The sequence below is a fragment of the Cheilinus undulatus genome, linkage group 19 (assembly GCF_018320785.1).
Source record: "Cheilinus undulatus linkage group 19, ASM1832078v1, whole genome shotgun sequence".
NCBI lineage: Eukaryota > Metazoa > Chordata > Actinopteri > Labriformes > Labridae > Cheilinus > Cheilinus undulatus.
Genome location: NC_054883.1, coordinates 31863017 through 31885109, shown reverse-complemented (window position 1 = coordinate 31885109; position 22093 = coordinate 31863017). Strand labels below are relative to the sequence as shown.

General features: G+C 38.5%; 1 protein-coding gene across 4 annotated transcripts in view; it reads right to left on the bottom strand.

Annotated features, from left to right (window-relative positions):
* rreb1a (ras responsive element binding protein 1a) overlaps positions 1-22093 on the bottom strand; it is a 93718-nt gene that overhangs the window by 42719 nt on the left and 28906 nt on the right. For 2 of the 4 annotated variants that reach the window (XM_041814462.1, XM_041814463.1), the window contains exon 2: positions 6665-6768. The exons of the other annotated variants lie outside the window; for them this stretch is intronic. The gene's annotated coding sequence lies outside the window, so the exon portion shown is untranslated. The remainder of the gene's footprint in view (positions 1-6664; positions 6769-22093) is intronic. 4 annotated transcript variants of the gene reach the window in all.

Genomic DNA, 22093 nt, shown 5'->3' with positions numbered 1-22093 from the left:
AAATACTGAAAAAATATAAATGCATGTGATTTGAAATCAGTGGTGAAAATTTGTGTGAAGTGAAAATAAGTGATTACTCAGAGAATAAATTTTTGTCATTTACAGCCTTGAATTTTAGTGCCTTTAAAATTTACCGTTTTTAGCTGGCAATTTCTTCAGCTTTAAAAAAAATGAGCTTTCATTTTCACCAAACCACTCAACCCTCCACTTTCAATGTCCGAACGGCAATCAGCAGAGGAGAGCAGCAAGAGTGTCTTTATCTCTCAGATACTGTCAAAGAAATTGTTTAACTCAGGGTGTAAGAAGGCAAAAAGGGCAACATACATAAGTAAAAATTAAAATAATATACTTAAATATTTTGAGTTTATTTTATAAATAAAGATTCGATCTGATCATAAATAGAAAACATTTATTTGTTGGAATTCAACCCTTTCAATGCCAGTGTAAAGTGCACATAAACAGCACTAAAAATAGTATAAAAAAGAATTCCAATTTTTTTGCATTATTTTTTAAGACCTGATCCTAATTACAAACTATTGATATTTTTTCAGGAATTTAACAGTTTCAATGCTAGTTTATGTTCAAAAAACTAAATCGTCACACCATACAATAGCAATAAACTACTGCACATAAAAAACCCACATTTTTGCATTATTTTTTAAATAAGGATAATACCTGTTCATAGGTAAAAAATAGTGATTAATTTTATGAATTTAACCCTTTAAATGCCAGTTCATGCAAAAAAAAAAGAAAATTCTACAACGTCAAAACACAAAAAAAGGAAAAACCTGACATTTGATGATGAACTGAAAAAACTGCAAATCTTAAGTAATGACTCCAGAATGAAAGCCTAATATTATTAAATGCATGTTTTTTACTGTGATGGCTGGAGGATCAATTGTGTTTTTAATGGGTTTTAATGGGACATTTTTGGTCACCAACAGTCTGAACAGATGCATTAAGTCTACAGAGCCTATTACTGACCTGTTACAGGTTCTGATATTAGAATTAAAAAAAATATCATCCAAAATGTATCATGTTGGCATTAGCACAGTCAAAATTACTAAGGTCTACTGAGGTCTAGATATAATAGAGTGCATCCCAAATGAATACATATTAAACAGTAAATCAAATCTGCTGTTATATGGATGAATATCAAATACAGAGGGAGATAGGTGTTTCAAAGTGGTAAAGCTTTTAGGCCACATACGCTGCAAATAGTCCTAAAACAATATAAAACAGCCATTCCTATATTTATGAGTAGTTGAATTGTGTTATGTCATAAAATAACAGCTACAACACCTCCAGGTATCATTACATTCCTAACTGGGTCACTTTAATATACAGTCAATTTTCCAAGGTCTGCGATCTGTATACAAATAAAGAAATATAAAGTGGGAGGATGCAGGACTGATTGAAAAGATGAGCTATCTTTGCTGAACTGATGCTGGAAGCTGAAGCTAATTGGCTTAAGTCAGCCGGATCAACTTTTCAGCTGTGGCACCTACATCCAATTACTTTTCTTTCCTTTAGCTGCAGCTACGAATTCAGGGACTGTGCAGCAATTTTAAGACAGAGTGCAAACGTAGGGGAATAACTATAAAGTTTGATGAAAACAGCCACAAAGTGAGTCCTTTTCTTGGGTTCAGCATGTCTAGTACAGGCTAAAATGTCCAAATGTAAAGGAATTTGTCTCTGTGAGTAACACTTTGCTGGTATTTGTGTAGAACCATGCTGATGCTGATGCTGCAGGATGATAAAACAACTCCCAAAACTTTCTGAGAGGCTGAAGAAAGTGAAACAATCTCTCTCTCTCTCTTTATCTCTTTCTGTTTCTGACTTGACCACAACAGGAAGCTCACACTCACGGGAGTCACAAGAGAGTGCTTCGCTGCTTCCCCATGTGTGAGTGTGTTCAGGGCGAGTGAGATTGATGGGCATTCTCTCTCTCTCTCTCTCTTTCTCAGTGACCCCCCCCCCACACACTCCACCAGCTAACACTCAGCTGCCATTACCCATCCTCCACCACTCCCAACGTCCCTCCTTCCTCCTCTCCTCGCTGCAGTACTTTGCCCGTACTTGTTGACACACAGTCATGAAGCCAAACGCAGAATATACCAAAGCTACACAGACACTACAAGGACAAAAGCTTTGGACACCTCCCATTCAGTTAGAGAGCATTTATACTGATGATGCTGTGCTTCTTCCACATCAAACTGGGAAAATAATGTGTTTATTTGCAGGATTTGTGCAGGGGTGGGGAGATTTGTCAGGTTGAAACTGAATTGAAACTTATTTTTCTTCTAAGTTATTTGCATAATAATAAATAATAAATAATAATAATTTTCCCTGTAGGCACACTGTAGTTAAGCCACCGCAGCGTAGCTGCAGCTGGATGGTTCAGGGGATGTGCAATGTTGGACTTTTGCTGATATCTGCCATGCAAATACTTACAAACTCATTTTTGCCAAAACCGATGAGATATAGACATGGTTCTATCTGAAATTCTGCAAACTCAGTGCTCACTTTCTAAGGTAAAGCAGTGTTGTATATTTGCACAGGGGATTTGCAATACTTTCTGGGTATTCAGTCATTAGCTTTGGTCACTTAAATCAATCTACACTTAATTTTCCCATTTTACAGGCTTTTGCTTTTCATGTGATATTACCACCAGATTACAGAGGCTACAGCAGTTGCCCCCACAGTGAGAGCAGAGACATAAGCAGAATCCTCAACTGTAAGGCATTTCCCCTGTTGTTAATTGTCAGACAGCACCTCAAGTCACCATGAAAACAGCTGGTACCACTTTCTGTAATTTTTTAAGACTTAGGCTGTAGTTTCTCATTAAGGAGGTGTTGGGTCCTAATGCTTGACTGGTTGAGAATCCCTGTTTTACCTGGTCATACACCTAAAAAATTGGTATGCATATTGGATTTTTACCACTATCCAATATATCATAAAATAATTTGGGCCGATATTGATATGGATATTCAAATGTAGTTCAGAACTAAAACACAGTCCCCATAAAACACAATTTAAAATTTTCGGATGAACAAATCAACACATTTCAGTCCTCAAAACAGACTTAAGAAGGTCTGTTTAACCAGCTTAAAACGCAACAAACCTATTTGTTTGTACGGCTGAAACAGGCAGACTTATATAGCCAAAATATCAGTTGTACATATTGGCAGACATTTTCATAGCTGCTGATATGATGTTCCCTTTTGAAGCTATTATCTGCCGATACCAATATCGCGCAGATAAAATCATGCATCCATACTTGTAAACAGTATTTTGATGAAAAAATACTGTTAAATCCCCTAGTACCAGCAGAACCAATCAGAATGAAGACGTTTTCGCAGATAAAGGTAGGATCAGCCAATCAGAGAGGCTGCTGTGACTCTGTAGGGTGTGGATAATGGAGTGCTGTTGCCCTTGATTGTAAACAAACCATGTTTTTCCTAAAACGAAGAGGCTAATATACAGAATACCATCTTCTACGTGAGCATATATCATAGTTTCACACTTGAAGTAAGTCTACCTTGAATGGTTCTGACATTATGGCTAATAATCAACTCTAAAAAGCAGCATGAACTGGATGATGTTGTAGCTGATTAGGGACAGTAGGAAGGAGGGAGTGGGCATGTGTGACACTCGCTCCCTCAAGCTACTTTGCTGAAACTCTGGGGTTTATTTCCTGTTTAAGTTACCCATGATTTAACCTCTTTTACTAAGCGTCAAGAAAAACAGATCATTATGAAGGTTAAAACTACAGATGCATGCTAAATTGATTTGCCTGTTAAGGCAACTCCCTTTATAAATAAGCAACAAGCTAATATTCATCCTGATTGATCTGCAAGGAATCTAAATTTTCTTTACATAATTGCTTGTGAGTAGCTCCCATTAAAAGCAATCAAAAAGTAACAATCTTAAAACTGTCTGTTTGGTGCTCTTGAGGTGAAAGGCAGTAACTGCAGGAGGTTGCTTATACCTGGAAAACTTTCAGATTGCAACTTTTAACAAGTGGACAAATATTTGCATGAACGTTTAGTTGTGCATTTCATCTCCAACTACAATGATTGTCACTTTTTGGATGAAATAACCCAAAACTTTGCTGTAAGAAGAGAAAGTGTAGCTCATCCTCTCTCCTCCCCCTCTCTTGCATCATCTTGTCTTTCAGGCTTCCCTCACTCTCCTGAGTGTGTAACAGAGAGAGTTTTCCACCCTGCAGCTTGGTTACAGATTGACTGCTGCTGCTGCTGCTGCTGCGTGCTCGCATGAGTGTGTGTTTGCAGTGCGGTGGAGTTTAGACCCGACGTGATAAAGTGTTGAGATAGCATCGACGGTGTGTCAGCTCTACTGTACGGCATACCAGAGCCGGGAGGCAGCGGGGGGAGGGGAGAGTCTCAGCCAACCAGTGAACAGCCTGCCTGTGGAAAATGTCTGCCAGCTCTCAGCCTATCAGGATGCGGATTCCTGAACTCGCTCTGTCTCCCTCAGATGAACAAACACACACACGTTCATCCCGTCAGTGTGTACCGTCCCAGCTGACCTCTCCTTACTCCTTACTTCATGTTCATTCAAACCCACATGACAACTTTGACTGGATTATTCACCAAACTTTACAACAAACATGAGACATCAGGATCCAAAATTGTGTAAAAAAAGTAGAAATCATAAGTACCAGAACTAATATTTAAATGGTTAATGAGTGGAAACCAGCAACAACAGAGCCAGTATTAAACCAAGGAAGAATCAAGACACTATTTCAACCAAACAAACTGACTTTATCATTAAGAATCAGGTAAATCTGCTAATTCAAACATCTTTCAGATAATTAAACAAATGTGACTGAACCACAGCTCAGTCCTGCAGCATTAAATTCAAACTAAACTCAAATTTAAACCATAAAACAGTAAAATCAGAGAACCATGCAGAGATAAAACCTGCAGTAAACATAAACACATCAACAAAAGACCAAAATTAGAGAATGACAGGCAGAAGCAGGATGCTCATCACGATGACACGGTGAGTCACGTGACACAGACAGGTGATGCAGTAAAGAAGCAGCAGGGTTTACAGGTATGTTCGTGTGTTTGATGAAGCGGATGGAAGATGATGCTCGAGAATGAAAAAAGGGGTAAAAGGGGCGCTGATGGAGGGATGATGGCCATGCTGCGGCAAGAAGGACGAAAAATGGGGATGAATTTACGGAGGTGAGGGAGGAAAGAAATAAAAGACAGAAAAATAGAAAGATAGACAAAAAACAGAAAAAAGGAAAGTAACATGAACAGACAAAAAAGGAAGAGAAAGAAAAAGATGAAAAAAGGGAAATAACACAAAAAACAAAAAGTAAAGGAAACTAGAAGTGACAATAAAAAGCAAATGACAAAAGAGGAAAGAGCAGTAATAAACTGAAAAAAGAGAGAAAAAGAAGAAAAATGTTCCAAAAGAATAGGGAAAATTTAGAAAATTAAAGAAAAAAGGAGATAAAGGCTGAAAAAGTATGGACATAAAAGAGAGAAAAAAAAACAAAAATAAAAGAAATAAAATAAAGAAGATAAACGAGTGTCAAAAGACTGAAAACAGGAAATGAGTAAAATTAATAACAAAAACATCAAAGTGCAAAAACAAGACAGAGAAAAAAAGAAAGAAAGAAAGAAAACAAGAAAGAAAGAAAGAAAGACTAATATGAGGAGATGGCTTAACCTTAAAAAAGAAAGAAAGAATAGAGAAAATAATAAAAAATCAAAATGAAAATTCAAAAAACAGGGAGGGGAAAGAGAAAATATGAAGGCAGAAGTAAAATAGATGGGAAAGAGAAAAAGGGGAAAAATCTAGGAAAGATGAAAAAGAGAGATCTGGAAAGCAGACACAAAGCAAAAGAAAAACAAACAAAAAAAATTGTAAAAAAGATGAAATAAAATCAAAATATGAAAAGACAAATACAGGAAACAGGAGTGCAGAGAGAAAAATACATGAAAATGAAACTCTGAAAAAAAGGGGAGAATGGACATAAAGAAATGAAAAACAAAGAAGGAAAAATTTAATGAAGTAGAAAGGGAAAAATTAAAACCCAAATATATAAAAGGACAAAAACAGAGGCAAGAAAAGAACTAAAATATAAAAGGAAAATTCAACAGAATAGGAGGAAAAGAGACAAAGAAAGGGAGGAAAAAATAAATAATTTGGAAAAGATGTAAAATAAATAAAAGAAAAAAATGTGGAATGAAAATGACAATGAAAAAAGGGAAAAATTGTTAAAAAATAAATAAATAGAAAGAAAAAAGGCCGGAAATAAAGAATTTTTTTTTTTTTTACAAATAATGAAACTAGCGAAAAGGTATATTCCAATGAAAGAGGATAAAAGAAAGAAAGAAAAGGGAAGAAAGAGAAAAACAGAGATTAACAAAAATAAAGACGGAAAGAAAGGAATAAAGAGGAAAAAATGCAAAATAATGAAAATGAAGAAAAAATCAAATCCAATTAAAGTATAAAAACAGTAAAACAAAGAAAGAAAGAGAGAAAGAAACTAAAAGTGTGGCACGGCAGCAGACTGATGAGGTGCGTTTGTTTTGTTCGACAGTCGGCAGAAAAAAAGGATGGAGGGATGTATGGATGGAGTAAGGAATGGATGGATGAAAGGAGGGAGGAGCATATTTACCCGTCCTTTATTTTTCGTAAATCAACGCTCACTCGTGTCTCGAAGGGCGGGGCGGGAGGGGGGCGGGGTTTGTTGTGTGTGTGTTTCTGCAACCTCTGCTCACACTGCAGGAGGAGAGCACAGAGAGACAGTCAGTGACACACAACACACAACTATCACAGAGAAATACACACCATTAATACACACAGAATTAATGAATACATCTTAAAGCAGAGGGAAGCAGCACATCAGCCATTCACAATAAAAACAACACAACTATCACAGAGAAAAACACAACATTAATAAACACAGGATAATACACAATGAATAAACAGAGGGTAAATTAAAGCAGAGGGGAGCAACACATCAGCCAAACAGACTCACAGTAAGATTTTAACCAAATACAAAAACAAGACTGCTGAATCACTGCGTCTAAGGACAGAGGTCACTGTAGTGTGCTTCCATGTGTTTGTGTGCGTTGATACAATCACTACTGTAAGATAACGACCGGTGCAAAGACACAAACACAATACACTGTGTCCCAGTGCATCATGGGTAGCACAGAGATACCTGCTATCTGCCAGAAGTGGGCCAGAGCCAGAAAAAAATGAGTGGGAGATGGAGATCAACTGCTTTAAGAGCTTTATTACAAATACTAGACAGGTAAAGGCATCTATATAACGAAAACTGTGGCCTATGAAGGTGATTTTGGTTTTGATCAGCATGATAAACAGTCAGCAAACATCTGCTTTTTCATGAATGCTGTAGAGGAGTAAATCCAAGAACATTAGGGTCTAACAAGAATGTTAATATCGACACAACACCTTGAAATCATATTCTGAATTTTTTCTGATAATAAGTTGATAACTGACTCTTGATATTGTAAAATAGCAAAAGTTTGAGGTGAAATAAGTGATGGGTTTTCTACACAAACGGATTTGGACCCATTTGGATACAAATTCTTCTTTCTTGAGACAAGTGATGCTCCGTAGTGGATTTTTGCTAATAAAGGTCGATATTTACACCCTATAAAGACTGATATATACAGCCAATAAAGGTTAACATTAAAGCAGATATAAGCCAATATTTACAGCCTAAAAATGCAGATATATACAGCCAATTAAAGCCAAAATTAAAGCAGATATAGGCCAATATTTACAGCCTATACAGGCTGATATATACAGCTGATATAAGCCAATATTAAAGCAGACATAGGCCAATATTGACAGCCTAAAATGCTGATAAATATACAGCCAATAAAGGTCATTATTAAAGCAGATAAAGGCCAATATTAACAGCCTTTAAAGGCTGATATATACAGCCAATAAAGGCTATAAAAGCGGATATTTACAGTAGATATAGGCTGATATTTACAGTCAATAAAGGCTGATAATTATAACAGTTAGGGCTAAAATTTAAAGCCAATAAAGGCCAATATTTACAGTGGATAGAGCTGTTATTGGCCAATAAGAGTAGATTTTTACAAGAGATATAGGCTAATATTTTCAGCCAATACAGGAGGATATCTACCTGTATGCATTATAACAAATCTGGTTTAAAAACATTAACTGATGCTAATTATGAAGGAAGGAGAAACAAGACACCCAGCATTTAAAGTTGGATGTTATTAAAGAAAATCTCCTTGTGGTTAATGTTGCTTTAATAAATAAGGTAAAGGCTGTTTTATGTTAAAACAACAGCTGAAAAAAGGCAGAGACAAAAGGTGATGTGCAGTGTAAACAGAGGCTAAGCTGAGCTAAACACAGCGTGGAGCTCCTGATGGAGACGGGACGAGGGGGGGGCTGAGCATCAGTGCTGCACAAAGACGATAATCTGCTGCTGCTGCTACCATTGGACCGACCAGACCGAGCGGAAAGAAGGATGGATGGAGGGATGGATGGAGGAGTAGACAAAATTATAACAGGGAGAGATGTTAGACGGTGCTTTGACGACGGGATGCAACAGGTTGCAGAACTTGTGGAAATATTTACAGGAGGATAGATGGATGAAGGAGGGATGATGGATGGATGAGGAGGAAAGAGGGAGAGGGGGATGGAGAGAGAGAAAGATTAAGAGCTTAGAGCGTTGGTAAGACTAATTAGGAGGCAACTGAGGATGGAGGGAGAGGAGGAGAGAGATGAAGAGGAGGAATGAGGTGATGGATAAGAGAGGAGGGAGGAAAATGTCTGCAGCTTTATAAACAGTTCCCTGAATTAAGTTAAATTAGGATAAACTTTAGGATTACCCTCCCTATGAGTCAAAGTTTTACCTGAACTCTTTTTGTATTAAATAAAGTAAGCACCATTACTCCTGTCTGGAACCAGGAGCTTAAAAACCTGTTTTGTGTCCGCTGCTGACGTGCTGTCGTCGGTGTTAATGGGTCGAGCATTGTTGAAGATAGAGGAGGTGTAAGCTGATACAGGGAGGTGCCACCGCTCCCACCTAACCCAGGGTTTATCACCATGTTCTCCCTCCACCACACAAAGCTCCCGCTAAGCCAGCAGCTAATGAGCTAGCCCTGCTAACTTACTTTAGCTTTGTTCTGGTGAGGCCTGCTGCATTGTTTTGTAGCTTTGCGGTGCTAAATGGCTCCACATGAAGCTTAAAGCGCTGCTAAATCTGATACAAAGGGCTGCTAATGTCCTGACCGTGGATTACACTTCATATTAACATTAATAGCGCTCATTAACAGTGAGGGCAGGACCAATCAGAAAATTTAAAAGCCCTTAATTCATATATTTATCACTCAAGCTTCCATCAGTTAAAGGTAAATCTGACAGAAAAAGGTGCTAATGCAGACAGTGCCGGCTTTGTGCTAACATAAACGACACTTCTGATAAAGAGTTTACTTGTGATTCACCTGTAAAGCTATTTTTGATACATTTTATTGACTGTTAGCATCTTAAAGTTGTATCATCATAAAGAAACAATAAACATTAAAGAAAAAGAAGCAGAACTACAGTAGTAAATTTATAAGTTAGGGAATGACATAATTTTGCAGCTGTTTTAACTTAAAAAGTACACTAGTGCTATCAGAACCTCTTTCTTGCTGTCAAAAAATGCTAATGCTGTGCTAGCCTGTAGCTAATAAGCCAGCCAACCTTTAATGGCTTAATACTTACTTTGTGTTTTCACTGTTTAATAACAGAAGCTAAAACTGATAAAGACATGATCTGCTAGCTTCATGCTACCATAAATATGACCAAAGATTAGCATTTGACAACAATTTAGCTCTTAAGTCATTTTTGATAAATTGTGTTGACTCGTGCTAACATCTTTAAGTTGTACATCCTCAGTAGAAACACCAAAGCAAGAAGTATTACAATAGTATGAATGTAAGCCAATGACAGAACTCTGAGGCTACTCTATGCTAACATACTCTGGAACTTGATATAAAAAATGCTGTGCTAGCTTGTAGCTAATGAGCTAGCCAATTTTCTGATGGTTGATTAGACTTCAACTTTGATGACTTGACACATATTATGCTTACTCATCCTTTTACTGTTAAATAAAAAATCTAAAACTGACAGAAAGTTTATCAGCTAGCTTCTTGCTACCATAAATATAGCAAATAATTAGCCGACTCATGGTAGCGTTAATTTATATATGATCACTTAGAAACACTTAAGGATTATGGGAAAAGGAACACAAGAGAAATTTAAGAGTAAGCAAAAGACATAACTTTGAGGTTATATTTTAAGATAAACTATCGATTTTTAAACTACTTATACAATTTTGATGACCTGGTACATATTTTGCTGACTCATGTTTTAACTGTTAAATAACAGTTTGTAAATAATGATAGAAAATATGTGAATCTGCATTTCTTTCAGGAAAAACTGCCAAAAAAGAAGACAACATAAGTTTAGAATCCCAATTTTAACAGCTAGCTGGAAAAAAGTATCACGAGTATTTAGCTGATTATTTTCATCAATAGTATTATCATCTTGTTAATTTTCACATCAGAAATGGCTGCATTGCTCTCTATAGCATATTGATTTGTGATTTTTAGAAATCAGCACCTGTTTGTTATGGCAATTTTTAATAAAAACACACTTCAATACAAGCTAACTGATCCATATGAAGTTTAAACACATTTACATTTAGTTTCTTTAGTGTCTAGAGCCTCCCGTTTTTTTTTTTTTTTCCCAAAGATGTCTAACTTTAATTTACCAGTCATGAAACATTAACTAGCAGTGGTGTCGCTGGGTTCTGGTTAGTGTCTGTTACAGTGTAACTGGGTTAACTGGGAATGAACAGGAGGAATGACGGTGCAGAACCTGAGAGCGGCGTGTGGATGAAAAGATGCTTCCAAGTGTGAAAGCATGCTGGCGGCCATCAGAGCGTCTGTAACACTACTGGCGGTAAAAATAACTCGCTGAGCAGGATGAGGAATGTGTGTGTGAGCCCGTATGAGTGTGTGGAGAAGAATGCTGCTCTGGTTCTGGTTGACAGGCAAGAACAAGTGTAGAGAGCCTGGAGGAGACCAGAGAGGGGAGACTGGAGGAGAGGAGAGGAGGCAAGAGGAGGGAAGGAGACCAGAGGATAGGGCGCATCAGGGAGAATAGGACAGGAAAAAGGAGATAAGAAGAAGGAGCAAAGGAGTCAACTTAGGATAGGAAATGAGAGAGAAGACATCAAAACATGAAAACATGTGAGAAGAAGAGATGAGCAGGAAGTAGTGGGAATAAATGAGGAGGTTAGGGAAGGAGAAAGGGAAGAAAAAGGATAGAGGCAAGTAGATACAATGAGGACTCACAATAAGGAGACAAGACAGGAGAGGATTTAGAGGAAGTAAAGAAAACAAAGGACAAAAGAAGGCAAATAAGGAGTCCAATATGGGAAGAGAAAGACATGAAGAAGAAAAAAAGAACAGAAGCACGGAAAACAGTGAAGAAAGGATGAAAAAAGTAGCTGAAAAAAGGGGAGAAAGGAGGAGAAAAAGTAGAGAAAACAAGGGGGAAAGGATGCAAGACAGAAGAGGAAAGAAGGGAGAAAGGTTTCAAGAAAGAGCCGGAAGGAAGGGAAGAATGGCTGCAAGAAAAGTGGGAAAGCAAGGGGAGAAGGGATGCAAGAAAAGCAGTTGAAACAAGCGGAGAAACGACACAAGAAATGAGAGGAAACAAGGTGGGGAAGGATGCAAGAAAGGGGAGGAAAGAAGTGAGAATGGCTGCAAGAAAAGAGGGAAAGAAAGGGGAGAAGAGATGAAAAAGTAGCAGAAACAATGGGAGAAAGGATGCAAGAAGGAGGAAGATGCAATGGGAGAAAGGCTGGAACACAGAGGAGGAAGCAAGGGAAGTAAGGATGCAAGAAAGGGAGGGAAACAAGGAGCACATGGCTGCAGGAAAGGGGAGGAAACACGTGAAAAAAGGCTGCAAGAAAGAGGAGGAAGCAAGTGGAGAAAGGCTGCAAGACAGGTGAGAAAGTAAGGATATGGGACAGAAGAGAAAGCAAGGGAAAAAAGTTAAGAAAGTAGAGGAAACGAGGGGAAAAAAAGCACACAAGAATAGAAAACAAGGAAAGAAAGGTAGTAAGAGAAGAGGGCAAACAACGGAAAACAGACACAAATAATGATTGTGATGAAAAGCGGAAAAAGGCCACAAGGAAGGAGAGGAAACAAGGAAAGCAGGGATGCAAGAAAGGAGAGGAAACAAGGAAAGAAAGAGGACAAGAAAGGAGAGAACAAAAGGAAAGAACGGATGCAAGAGTGAAGATGAGAAGGGACTTCACTCTCTTTTACAGGAATCAGCATGATTACAATATTTCACAACACAGAAGAATTGATGGAGGGCGAGCGAGGACCACAAGAATGGAGGAGAGAGAGAAAGGGGGTGTTGTCGGCGCTCAGTAACTGTAACAAAAAAGGAAGTGAGAGAAGAAGAAAGCGGCCAGCATCTTGTCAGAGAGAGAATCCAGTTAAACCAGACGAGCTGCTCCTGCACGCGCTCACCAAACCCTGCCCTGATTGGCCATCTGCCCGCCCACCCTCCATGTCACCTGACAGCTGATTGGCTGTTGGAGTCTGTGGCCCTGGCAGCGTGCCTGAAGGACGTGAACGCCTCTTCTCTCTCCCTCTCTCTCTCTCTGTGTGAGCATCCTTATCAACTGTTCAAACACAGATGAGTCAGAACACGCAGTCACCGTTTGCTCTCAGTTCAAGTCTCATCATGTGTTCAGCGACATCAAAGACGCGCTATCACTGCGTTTTATGAACCAAGGTTCTTCAAGGTGCTGAGTCATGGATTACAGGGCCTTTAACATGTTTTACCTTTCATAAATGATGCTGGCAAAAACTTTATGGTGACTTAACACGGTTAAAGGAGCATCAAGTTGTGTTAAGAATATATGTCAGCTTTTTCCCAACTCCATGAATCTGCAGCCCAGTTTGAGACCTGAAAATCCACTTGGGCCAACCAAAATCCTTGTACAACCAAACGCAAGACTCAAAGTATTTTCCTAGATAGTCTTAGTTCATTAAAATGCAAACACTTGTTTTTGGAGAGATTACCATTACTTAGAAAGTATTTATGGTCCATTTAATGAGCCACTGCCTTTTATTTTTTCTTATCAGGTGCTTAAACTTTCTTTACTAACATTCATCTCTGTAAATGAACTTTGCAGACACTTTCTGTGCAGGATTATTGTCTCTGAGGTCAGCAATAGATCATGATTAAAATCTGGAAGTGAGTGGCATTGCAAAGTTATCAGTCATCATTTATTATAGCACCATTTAAACCATGACACAGGCTCCATTCATCTGAGAAAACAAACCATAAAAAGGTAACACGAGTTAAAATTTCTGGCAGTGTTTTGTTACTTCTGGGACTTTTATTTTATGAGCATTTATATTGTGATTTAATTTTTAAAAATATTTCTATTGTTTGTAGTTGTGCTTAATGACCCCCGCAGTACCTCTGGGGCCCCAGCCCACATTTCAGGAAGCACTGCTATACGCAATAATAAAATCAGTGCAATGATGCAAAATGATGCAAATACACTGAAATGGTTCATCCCCTTTATGACAAGTTTTTTGTCTTTCCATGAACTAGATGTGATTGTACCTTTATATTCAAAGTATAAACATAGAGTGATGAAAGACGTAGTAGGAGAGTAGAAGAAACAGCTTTATTAGCAGTGGTGGGATGATTTCCTCAGTATTTCCCAGTGCACTGACACTTAGGATCACCCCTGCGTCTTGCAGAGAATTTTCTCAACTCCAGCAAGCACAGGCTCTTGAAAACTTTGTGCAATTTTAAGGGTGAGCTGTAATTGTGAACGCCAACAGCTGAACTTTTCCCCAGTGGTCCTCAGGTAAATTTCTGCAAAACTGATTTGAGGACACATCTGATACTACTTCATTCTATTAAAGCTACACTCATGTTTTCACTCATAATGTGTAAACTGTTCACCAAAAATATGAACACTTGGCATGTTCAGGCACAATGCTGTGCTTTAACGGGAGGCTGCATGTGCTCCGATAACCACATGCTGCAAAACAAGCACATCACAGCATGTGGCATGATGTTCGTTTACTTAAAATCGTACTGTTTGTCAGATTGTGGGTGGCTTAAATTGGCTGAAACTCAATTAATCAACCAGCACTACAGCACAGTGTAAGATATGGACTATCAATGAGGCGGGTCTCAGGAGGTAAGACATGTAAAAGATGAATTAAGAAAACAAGGAAGCAGCAGTCAACTTTACGATGCTACAATGAAAATATTTACCTGTATAGCAAGGCTTTGTGTGATTGGACATGTTCATGATATCAAAAGAGCGGAGAGGAACGTACTGATGAACAGGAATAAAAATGAAGCAGCTCATCCAAACACCAAAGCCTTAAATTGAATGTTAATGTTTTTTTTACAGAAAGTACGTAAAGGTTCTTCTCTGACTGACTAAAATAAAGTTTATCAGAACATTAAGATGTCTTACAAAGCTCTTTTTATCAGCTCTCCTCCTGTGTTGATGTTAATTGCTCTGATTGTGATCTGTCAGAAAAAAACATGTTCTGCTCCTGACTGTCATGACACAGCAGTATTACTTCCTGTTTAGAGCGCGGCCTGATTCCTCAAATGTTCATGGGAAAGACCAGAAAAATGAAAAGGCTGCAAAAATTCACATCAGCTGACTCTTTTAAACCTCATTATGACCGCTCTCCTCCATCCCTCCTCCTCCTCTCTTCTGTAATTACAGCCACACTGGTAGTGGTGGTAGTGTGTGTGTGTGTCTGTGTGGGGGGGGGTAATAAGTCAGAGCAGGGGGTCTCTGTCAGCGTGTGGAGCAGCTGTCTCACACACACACTGTTACACACACGTTAACAGGTGTCGGAGACAGCCAACGACCTCTGCTCTCTCCTCTGTGAGGCGTCTATTCATTCAGAGAACGCTAACAGATGCTAACCTGGACGGGCTACATCACCGTTTCCTCGTCACACTCACTCCAGATCCTGCCAAACACTTGTGCTGCTGCCGTTTTTACTAAAGTGTGTTCACGGTGTGGCAGAGAGCAGATGTTCACCTCACATCACCAGTGTTTCCACAATAAACTCAGCTTTTCTTCTATTTCACTTCATTTGAGAAAGAAATACCATTCTCAAAGTAAAATCATTTAAAGTTTAATAAAAATTCTCAAATGTGAAAGTGCCCTCAGGTCATTAAATTGGCTCAAATTTGACCAAAAACATCATTTAAAGTATCATTTTAACCTGTGTTAATTTGTGTCGACTAAAACTATGACTAAATACGGTCGTCGACAGCCTTTTTTTCCATGACAAGAACTAGATGAAGAGTAACAAAAATAGATATTTGATGACTAAAACTGACAAAAACTAAGTTTAGTTTTTGTGAAGATGACCAAAATTAGACTAAAATGTAATGTAATTTTTATCTGACATTCAAAATCTGTGAGATTTCTCCACTGTGGGTAAATCTGTCAAAAAAAAAAAAAAAAAATTGCAGCTGTATCTATCCTGCCTCTCAGCTGTAGAAAGCAGGGACCCCAGGTTTGGGAGGATGCATAGAACACCCTACCATGATTTGATACCAGATACAGACAAGAAAATAAATGCTTGGACTAAAAGCAAAGACTAAAATGTGAGGACTTTTTACAGGCTAAAACTAGACAAACTAAAACGGATAGAAATGACTAAAATGTGACTAAAACTAAAAGGAATTTCATTTAAAGACTAAAATCAAAAGTTAACACTGATTTTAACTGATCAATAATCATGGAGACACTAGAGAAAACTACACAGACCTTTAAGTTATTTTTTGACCCCCTTTTTCTACCAATCACAATAATCGTTGGTGAAAATACCACCTAAATAACAAAAAATGAAGGGAAGCATTAAACACAAGCATGGGAAATATTAAACACAAGCCTGGAATAAGTTTAGATATTTTGTCTTAGGTAGAAAAATGGAAATTGCAGGTTGTCTGACTGTCAGCATGATAATAATAACTTAGACAAACATTTTCAGCTGATACTTTGAGTCTGTTTTGAGTGACTAACACTATTTTTAAGCATGTAATACATGTGGAGGATGATTTTTGTTTCCCTCCTTGTGAGAGAAAGTTGCAGCTAAGCTGGTAGTTATAGGCAGAAATTTACAACACATATACGCAAATATTTACAGTTTACAGTATGTGGGCAAATATTTATAACCGATACAGGCCAACAGATATAGGCAAATAATTACAGGCCAAAATTTACAGCTAAATAGGCCAGTATAAGAGCAGATATTGGCTGATATTTACAGCCAATACAGGCTGATAAAGGACAATGTTTACAGCCCATGTTTGGCCCATAATACAGCCGGAATCAGCCAATAATTACATCCGGTAAAGACAAAGATATTTGTATTTTTTGTATTTTGTCAGCCTTATTTAAAAGCTACAAGTTCTGTTTGTTGAGAGGACCTCTGTGTTAAGGCAGCTCCTGGATAAAACTAAAGAGCCAGACTCAGCTGTTTGAGGAAAAGTGTGGCAAACTAAGAAACTGTGAGTGCATCAAATTCTTTTCGGATTTGAAGCTCTATTTTTAAACCTAAACTTAAGAGGGATTCCAAAGGCAGAATATTTTAATACATCTATAAAGTCCAAAATAGTTGGGATTAGTTTGGACTTTTTATTCCCCTGACCTCTGCTGAGAGTCTGATTCATTTTCTTTATATTAATGTAAATAAAATGCTGACTAATTTTCCACTGTGTTTACAGAACTATCTCCCTTCATCCCTCCATCACTTCTCCATCACTCCCTCCTCCTCCTCCTCCATCAGTCTCCCTCCATCATCCTCCAGCAGTTGTCTCTTTCTGCTCAACAAGCAGCACATTCATGGTCTGCAGCTCACATACTCCATAAATCCACACACACACACAGCAGCTGGCTCACAAACACACACTGTGAATATCTGCTAACACAATCAGGGAGAGTGTGTGTGTGTGAGGGAATGAAAGGCAAACACACACAGAGTGGACATATTTGCAGGCTGACAGACAGTGGTGTGTGTTGGAGAGGAGGAGAGGGAGGGACACAGCTGGCCACATCCATAACAGAGACTCCTCTACAGGCTGCTGTTCTCCAGACATCGATACCATACCATGCCATTCATGCAGACTTCATTTAACAGGATGGAAGGCTGTAAGGGTATTTAAACACTTCATTAACTAGAGACATTACCAAACATCATACTTTAGCATCATTTAGATCTTTAATATTTAAACAAACTGACCCAGTGTTATAACAGTTACTTCCTTTTAGCTCTGACTAAGAATAAACTCAGACTTTTTAATGATGGAGATCATTATGCGGTTTTCAGAATTTTTAACCTATTTATAAAGACTAATTGGTCATGTGTCTAAGTGATCTTTGCAACACTGAGATCCTCCTAACATCCCAACTTTATGACTCTATGTTATTTTGTGCACAATTCCTGCAACCTGATATTAGACTTCGTGCCGTATTTAACTATCTTGGACTGCAGATGAGTGAAGCATCGGTTTAAAGACACCTTTAGCACACACAACAGCAGAACAGCGGTCAGGTATGGGAGTGTTTGCCGGTTCAGCACTTTTCCTGTACTGCTCTGTCCTCCTGACTCAACAGGTATCCTCCCAGCTGACCCCTCCACGATGCATGCAGTTGCCCCTGGAGTGTGGACCAGCCTACTGGGTCCTGGTCACCCAGTATGCAGTTAGCTGGATCAGGCCAAGACGTGCCAAGTGCTTTAAAAGTGCAACAACAAATCCCAAAAATGCCCAAAAGAAAAGTTGTCACAAAGGAGTCCAGCTGTCACCTTCAGCCATCGGTCTACATCCAGGCCTCAGAGAAGTAGTAAGACCAGGCGGACCAAGGACTCTTGTCAGCATGCGCTGATAACGGGAACTCTTAGCTGTCTTGCATTTTGGCTGGTCGTGTGTGCTAATTTCCCACCCTGCTGCCAATATCAATATGAAGCCAGTCATACTGTGCATCCCTACTTTAATTGTATTTTTCCATTATTTTCACCAGTGCCTGGTTGTAATTAGGGCTGAACATTTTGCAAAAATAATCTAATTGCGATTTTTTCCCCCCAATATTGCGATTGTGATTTAATGTATGATTATTCTTAGGTCAATCTTAAGTGTTTTTCGACAAATTTAAGCAATAATTAATTCCACAGATAAGACCATGTGCATTGAAAACAATACATACATAGTAACATGAATCTGAATATGGGGGTGCAACAAGCTTTAAGCTATAAATGAGGCGGCTGGAGTGGAGGAGGTGAAGTAATGGGGTACGACTTTGTGAAGTAACGCTAGGCTTCGTCAGTTTTATTTAGAATGAGCTAACTATTTTTGCTCTTATTGCAAATGTGATGTCATTTGCTTTGTTTAAGGACATTAGCATTTTTATGTCACTTATTTTGATTTAGAGAAACATACACAAAACATGAAAAGGAGGCTTTCTGTAAACCATTATTAAAAAAAATGGCATTTGAGTGTTTGCATAATGTGCATAAAATCTCTGCTGCAAAAAAAAAATTGATTTATTAAACTGGTATTTTGACACATTTCAAGTTAAAGAAATATTGCAACTTATGCGATTTGTAAATTGCAGCAGGCCATATTGCAATGTAATCTAATTTTTGATTAATTGCCAAGCCCTAGTTGTAATGCAGTGCTACCTCCAGATGGTGGCTGAGTGAATCTGAAGGATGTTTGCATACCACCATTAAATAACCAAAGAAGAAGAATGTGGCACAACTCAGTTGCTGTGAAAATAACTTAGCTTGTCTTAACTCCCTTTAACCAGATGTGTATACCTTTAAGATCTGTTGTGATGCATTTTGGATTATTTTATAACGTGACTTTCTGAAATACTCACTGGAAGGCAGATTACAAGTCAAATATTTAGGTTTCAGCCTCTTAAAGACAGGATCAGGCTGCACAATCTCAGACAGATTTTGGCCTGACAATCATCACAACATCTCTTCAAATGTTGGGCCTGTCCTGACACTGACCAATATCAGAGCATTTGCTCCTTACCTCTGTATTCACCAGAGTGAGTCCCTTCCTTTTTCTTTGCAAGTCTAACATGGTGCAGTCATGAAAGACCAAAAGATTCATGTAGACTGAGCCGGCATTTAGTCTGAGCTGAGCTGCTGAAGAAGTGAGTGAGGTGAGTGACGTAGAGGTTGACTACAGAGGTATTTGAGACGATTAAAACAACTGCGACAACCCCGATCACGATGTGACTGTGGACCTGGTAGCCGAGAATCAGTGGATGAGGGACATGTTTGAGGAAGAGGATGCCGTTGATTTTGATTCATTGTTAATTAATGTTTGCAAACTTTACGGGTAATGCAGTTATATACATCAAAAGTAAATGTTTGGAGTTTTCTAAAGCTTTATTTTCATGTCTCTAACTTTGACCAAGGCTGAGATATAAAGACATTAGTAAATGTGCATTTTGGCAGAAACCCTCTGGTTTTAGGAGGTTGTTTTTATGCAGTACTTTGGTTTTACAGGGTGGTTTTTCTCTGCAGCTTTAAATCTGAATGACTGTGCTTATGCAATCCCTTTGACTGAACAATGTTAATTTATTTATCTAGCAAAAAATCTGTTTTATGTGGTTTTGCAAAGTCAAAAGATTGTTTAAGTTATAATCATGCACACCATCAGACGTAGCATGGAGAGAGCGCTGCAGACAAGGACTGGATGTGGAAGCTGCAGGTTACAAATCAGCATAATGTTATTTCAGCTCCCTTAGACCCATTTACTGCAACTTAATCTTCATTAAATCTGCACACTGGGAAGTAAAACCTGAGTCAGATGGATTTTAAAGACCAAATATTTGCAGGTTAAACCAAAATTTCAAGCTTTTGCAAAACATGGTGAATACATTTCCTTCTTCATCCTACTATTAAAGGTATGAATGCTCCTTTTGAGTTAGCACTGAGGCTTCCTGATACCAAACGGATTAAAAAAATAATCAATAAGGCTGCACCGCTCTGAGAACAGCACCCTCTGTTTAAATAAAGTTTTGTTACTTTAAAGATCTTTTTTTCTGCATGGTTTGTAAAGACGGCTGTGAACTCTGCACAAGACGATGCAACAATGTGAGAAATGCTCATCTGTTAATAATGTTTGAACAGGGAGAAAGCCTCCTTCCTACTCCTCCAACAACAATAGGAGCTGGGTGTGACTCCTCCTCCTCCTCCTCTTTTCTTTCTCTCCATCTCTCTCTGTATGCAAAGTAAACCCTCTCAGCTCTTTCATCACCTGAAATACAGGACGACTCCGTCTCTGAATGAGTCCAAAGCTCAAACCGGCTTTGGCGAGTCGGAGCATGCTGCAGGGCCTCGAGGCGACACACACATACACAGAGATACACACATAAATGCACACACTCAGAGTTGTTGTGAGGCGTTTTGGCCAAAGTCTGTTTTTACTTTAAATCAATGACGAGATAAAAATCTGACACACATTAACAGTGTGGTGTTGAATCAATAAATAACCCGGGAATCACTGCTATGCTCTCCTCACACACAAATCAGAAGGAGCTGAGAGAAAGATGGAGAGATTAACCTACCAGGAGAAAAACAAGGAGAAAAGGGAGGAAAAGGGAAGTAAGAAAGGAAAAATGGAGGCTTGTAGGACAGAAGCATGAAAGAGAAAACCAAGAGGATGCAGTGAAAGAGCTGAGGAGAGAAAAACAAAGAAGAAACGTTAAATGCAAAGGTCAGAGTAAATGTTATAGGCATGATTAAACCTGATCCAGCAGTTTTTCTCGACCTGTTAACACCTAAAATCGTTGGTTTTAACCTGTACAGCGTTACACAGTGACCAACAATCAAGGCAACGTCTGACACGTTTCAACAGCATCCACCATGTTTTTTTTTCTTTCTGCCCTTTATAATTCTTCATAGCATGCACCATGTGGATTTTGCCAGTATGCTGATGTGCCAATATTTACAAATTCATTTGAGCCATTACTGATATATAATGCTGATCTGTAAATGTAGTTCAGAGTTTCAACTTCAGGCCATAAAATGCACAAAAAATAAATGGATGAGGATGAACAAAGGCAGCCTAGAACTCCACAAACTTATTGGTACATAAGGCCAGGGGCGTAGCTAGGGATTTTGGGCCCCCAGAAAGAATATTACACGGACCCCTCCCCCCCTTAACTGGCTAGCCAAGCAATAAATGTTGCATCATTTTTTTTTAAACAAATATATATGCATGTTAATGCATTTTTGAAGCATAATTTCCCCATTTATGAGCAATACTTTTTCAAAATTTCAAATTTTGAAATTGAATTCACCTGCATTATTTTGCAGAGCTGGGCACATTTTTAAGGGAGGAGTTGAGGCCCCCCAGTATTTACTTGACTCTATTTGATACAAATTTCAGTCTGTTGACACATTCATTTTGTTGTTTTGATTCAATAAAGACACCAATTACCAAGACAAAATAGATTAAAAAAGAGCTTTAATTGCAGGCTCCTCAAGGGCCCCTCCCTACTACGGACTTGGGTAATCAGTACCCTTTTCCACCCTGTGCTACACCCCTGCATAAGGCTGATATTTATAGCCATTATAAGTCCATAATAACATCCAGTATGGGCAGAAACTCAAGGCCAATGTTGACATATGAATGCAGATATTTACTGCCAATATAGGCCAATATAAGACCGAACCGGTGCCAATATTCACAGGCAAAAAGGCGGATATTTATACTTGATAAAGGCTAATATTTACAGCTGGGATAATCTGTTATATTGGCCGAAATAGCGTAAATATTATGGCTTATTTAAGCAGATATTATTTTCAGCCAATATAGACCATGTTTACCGCTGATAAAGGACAATATTTACAGCCAATATAGTCTACCATAGCCAATATAAGGTGATATTTACATCCAATACAGGCAAAGGTTCAAGGTCAGTGTAAGCATACATATG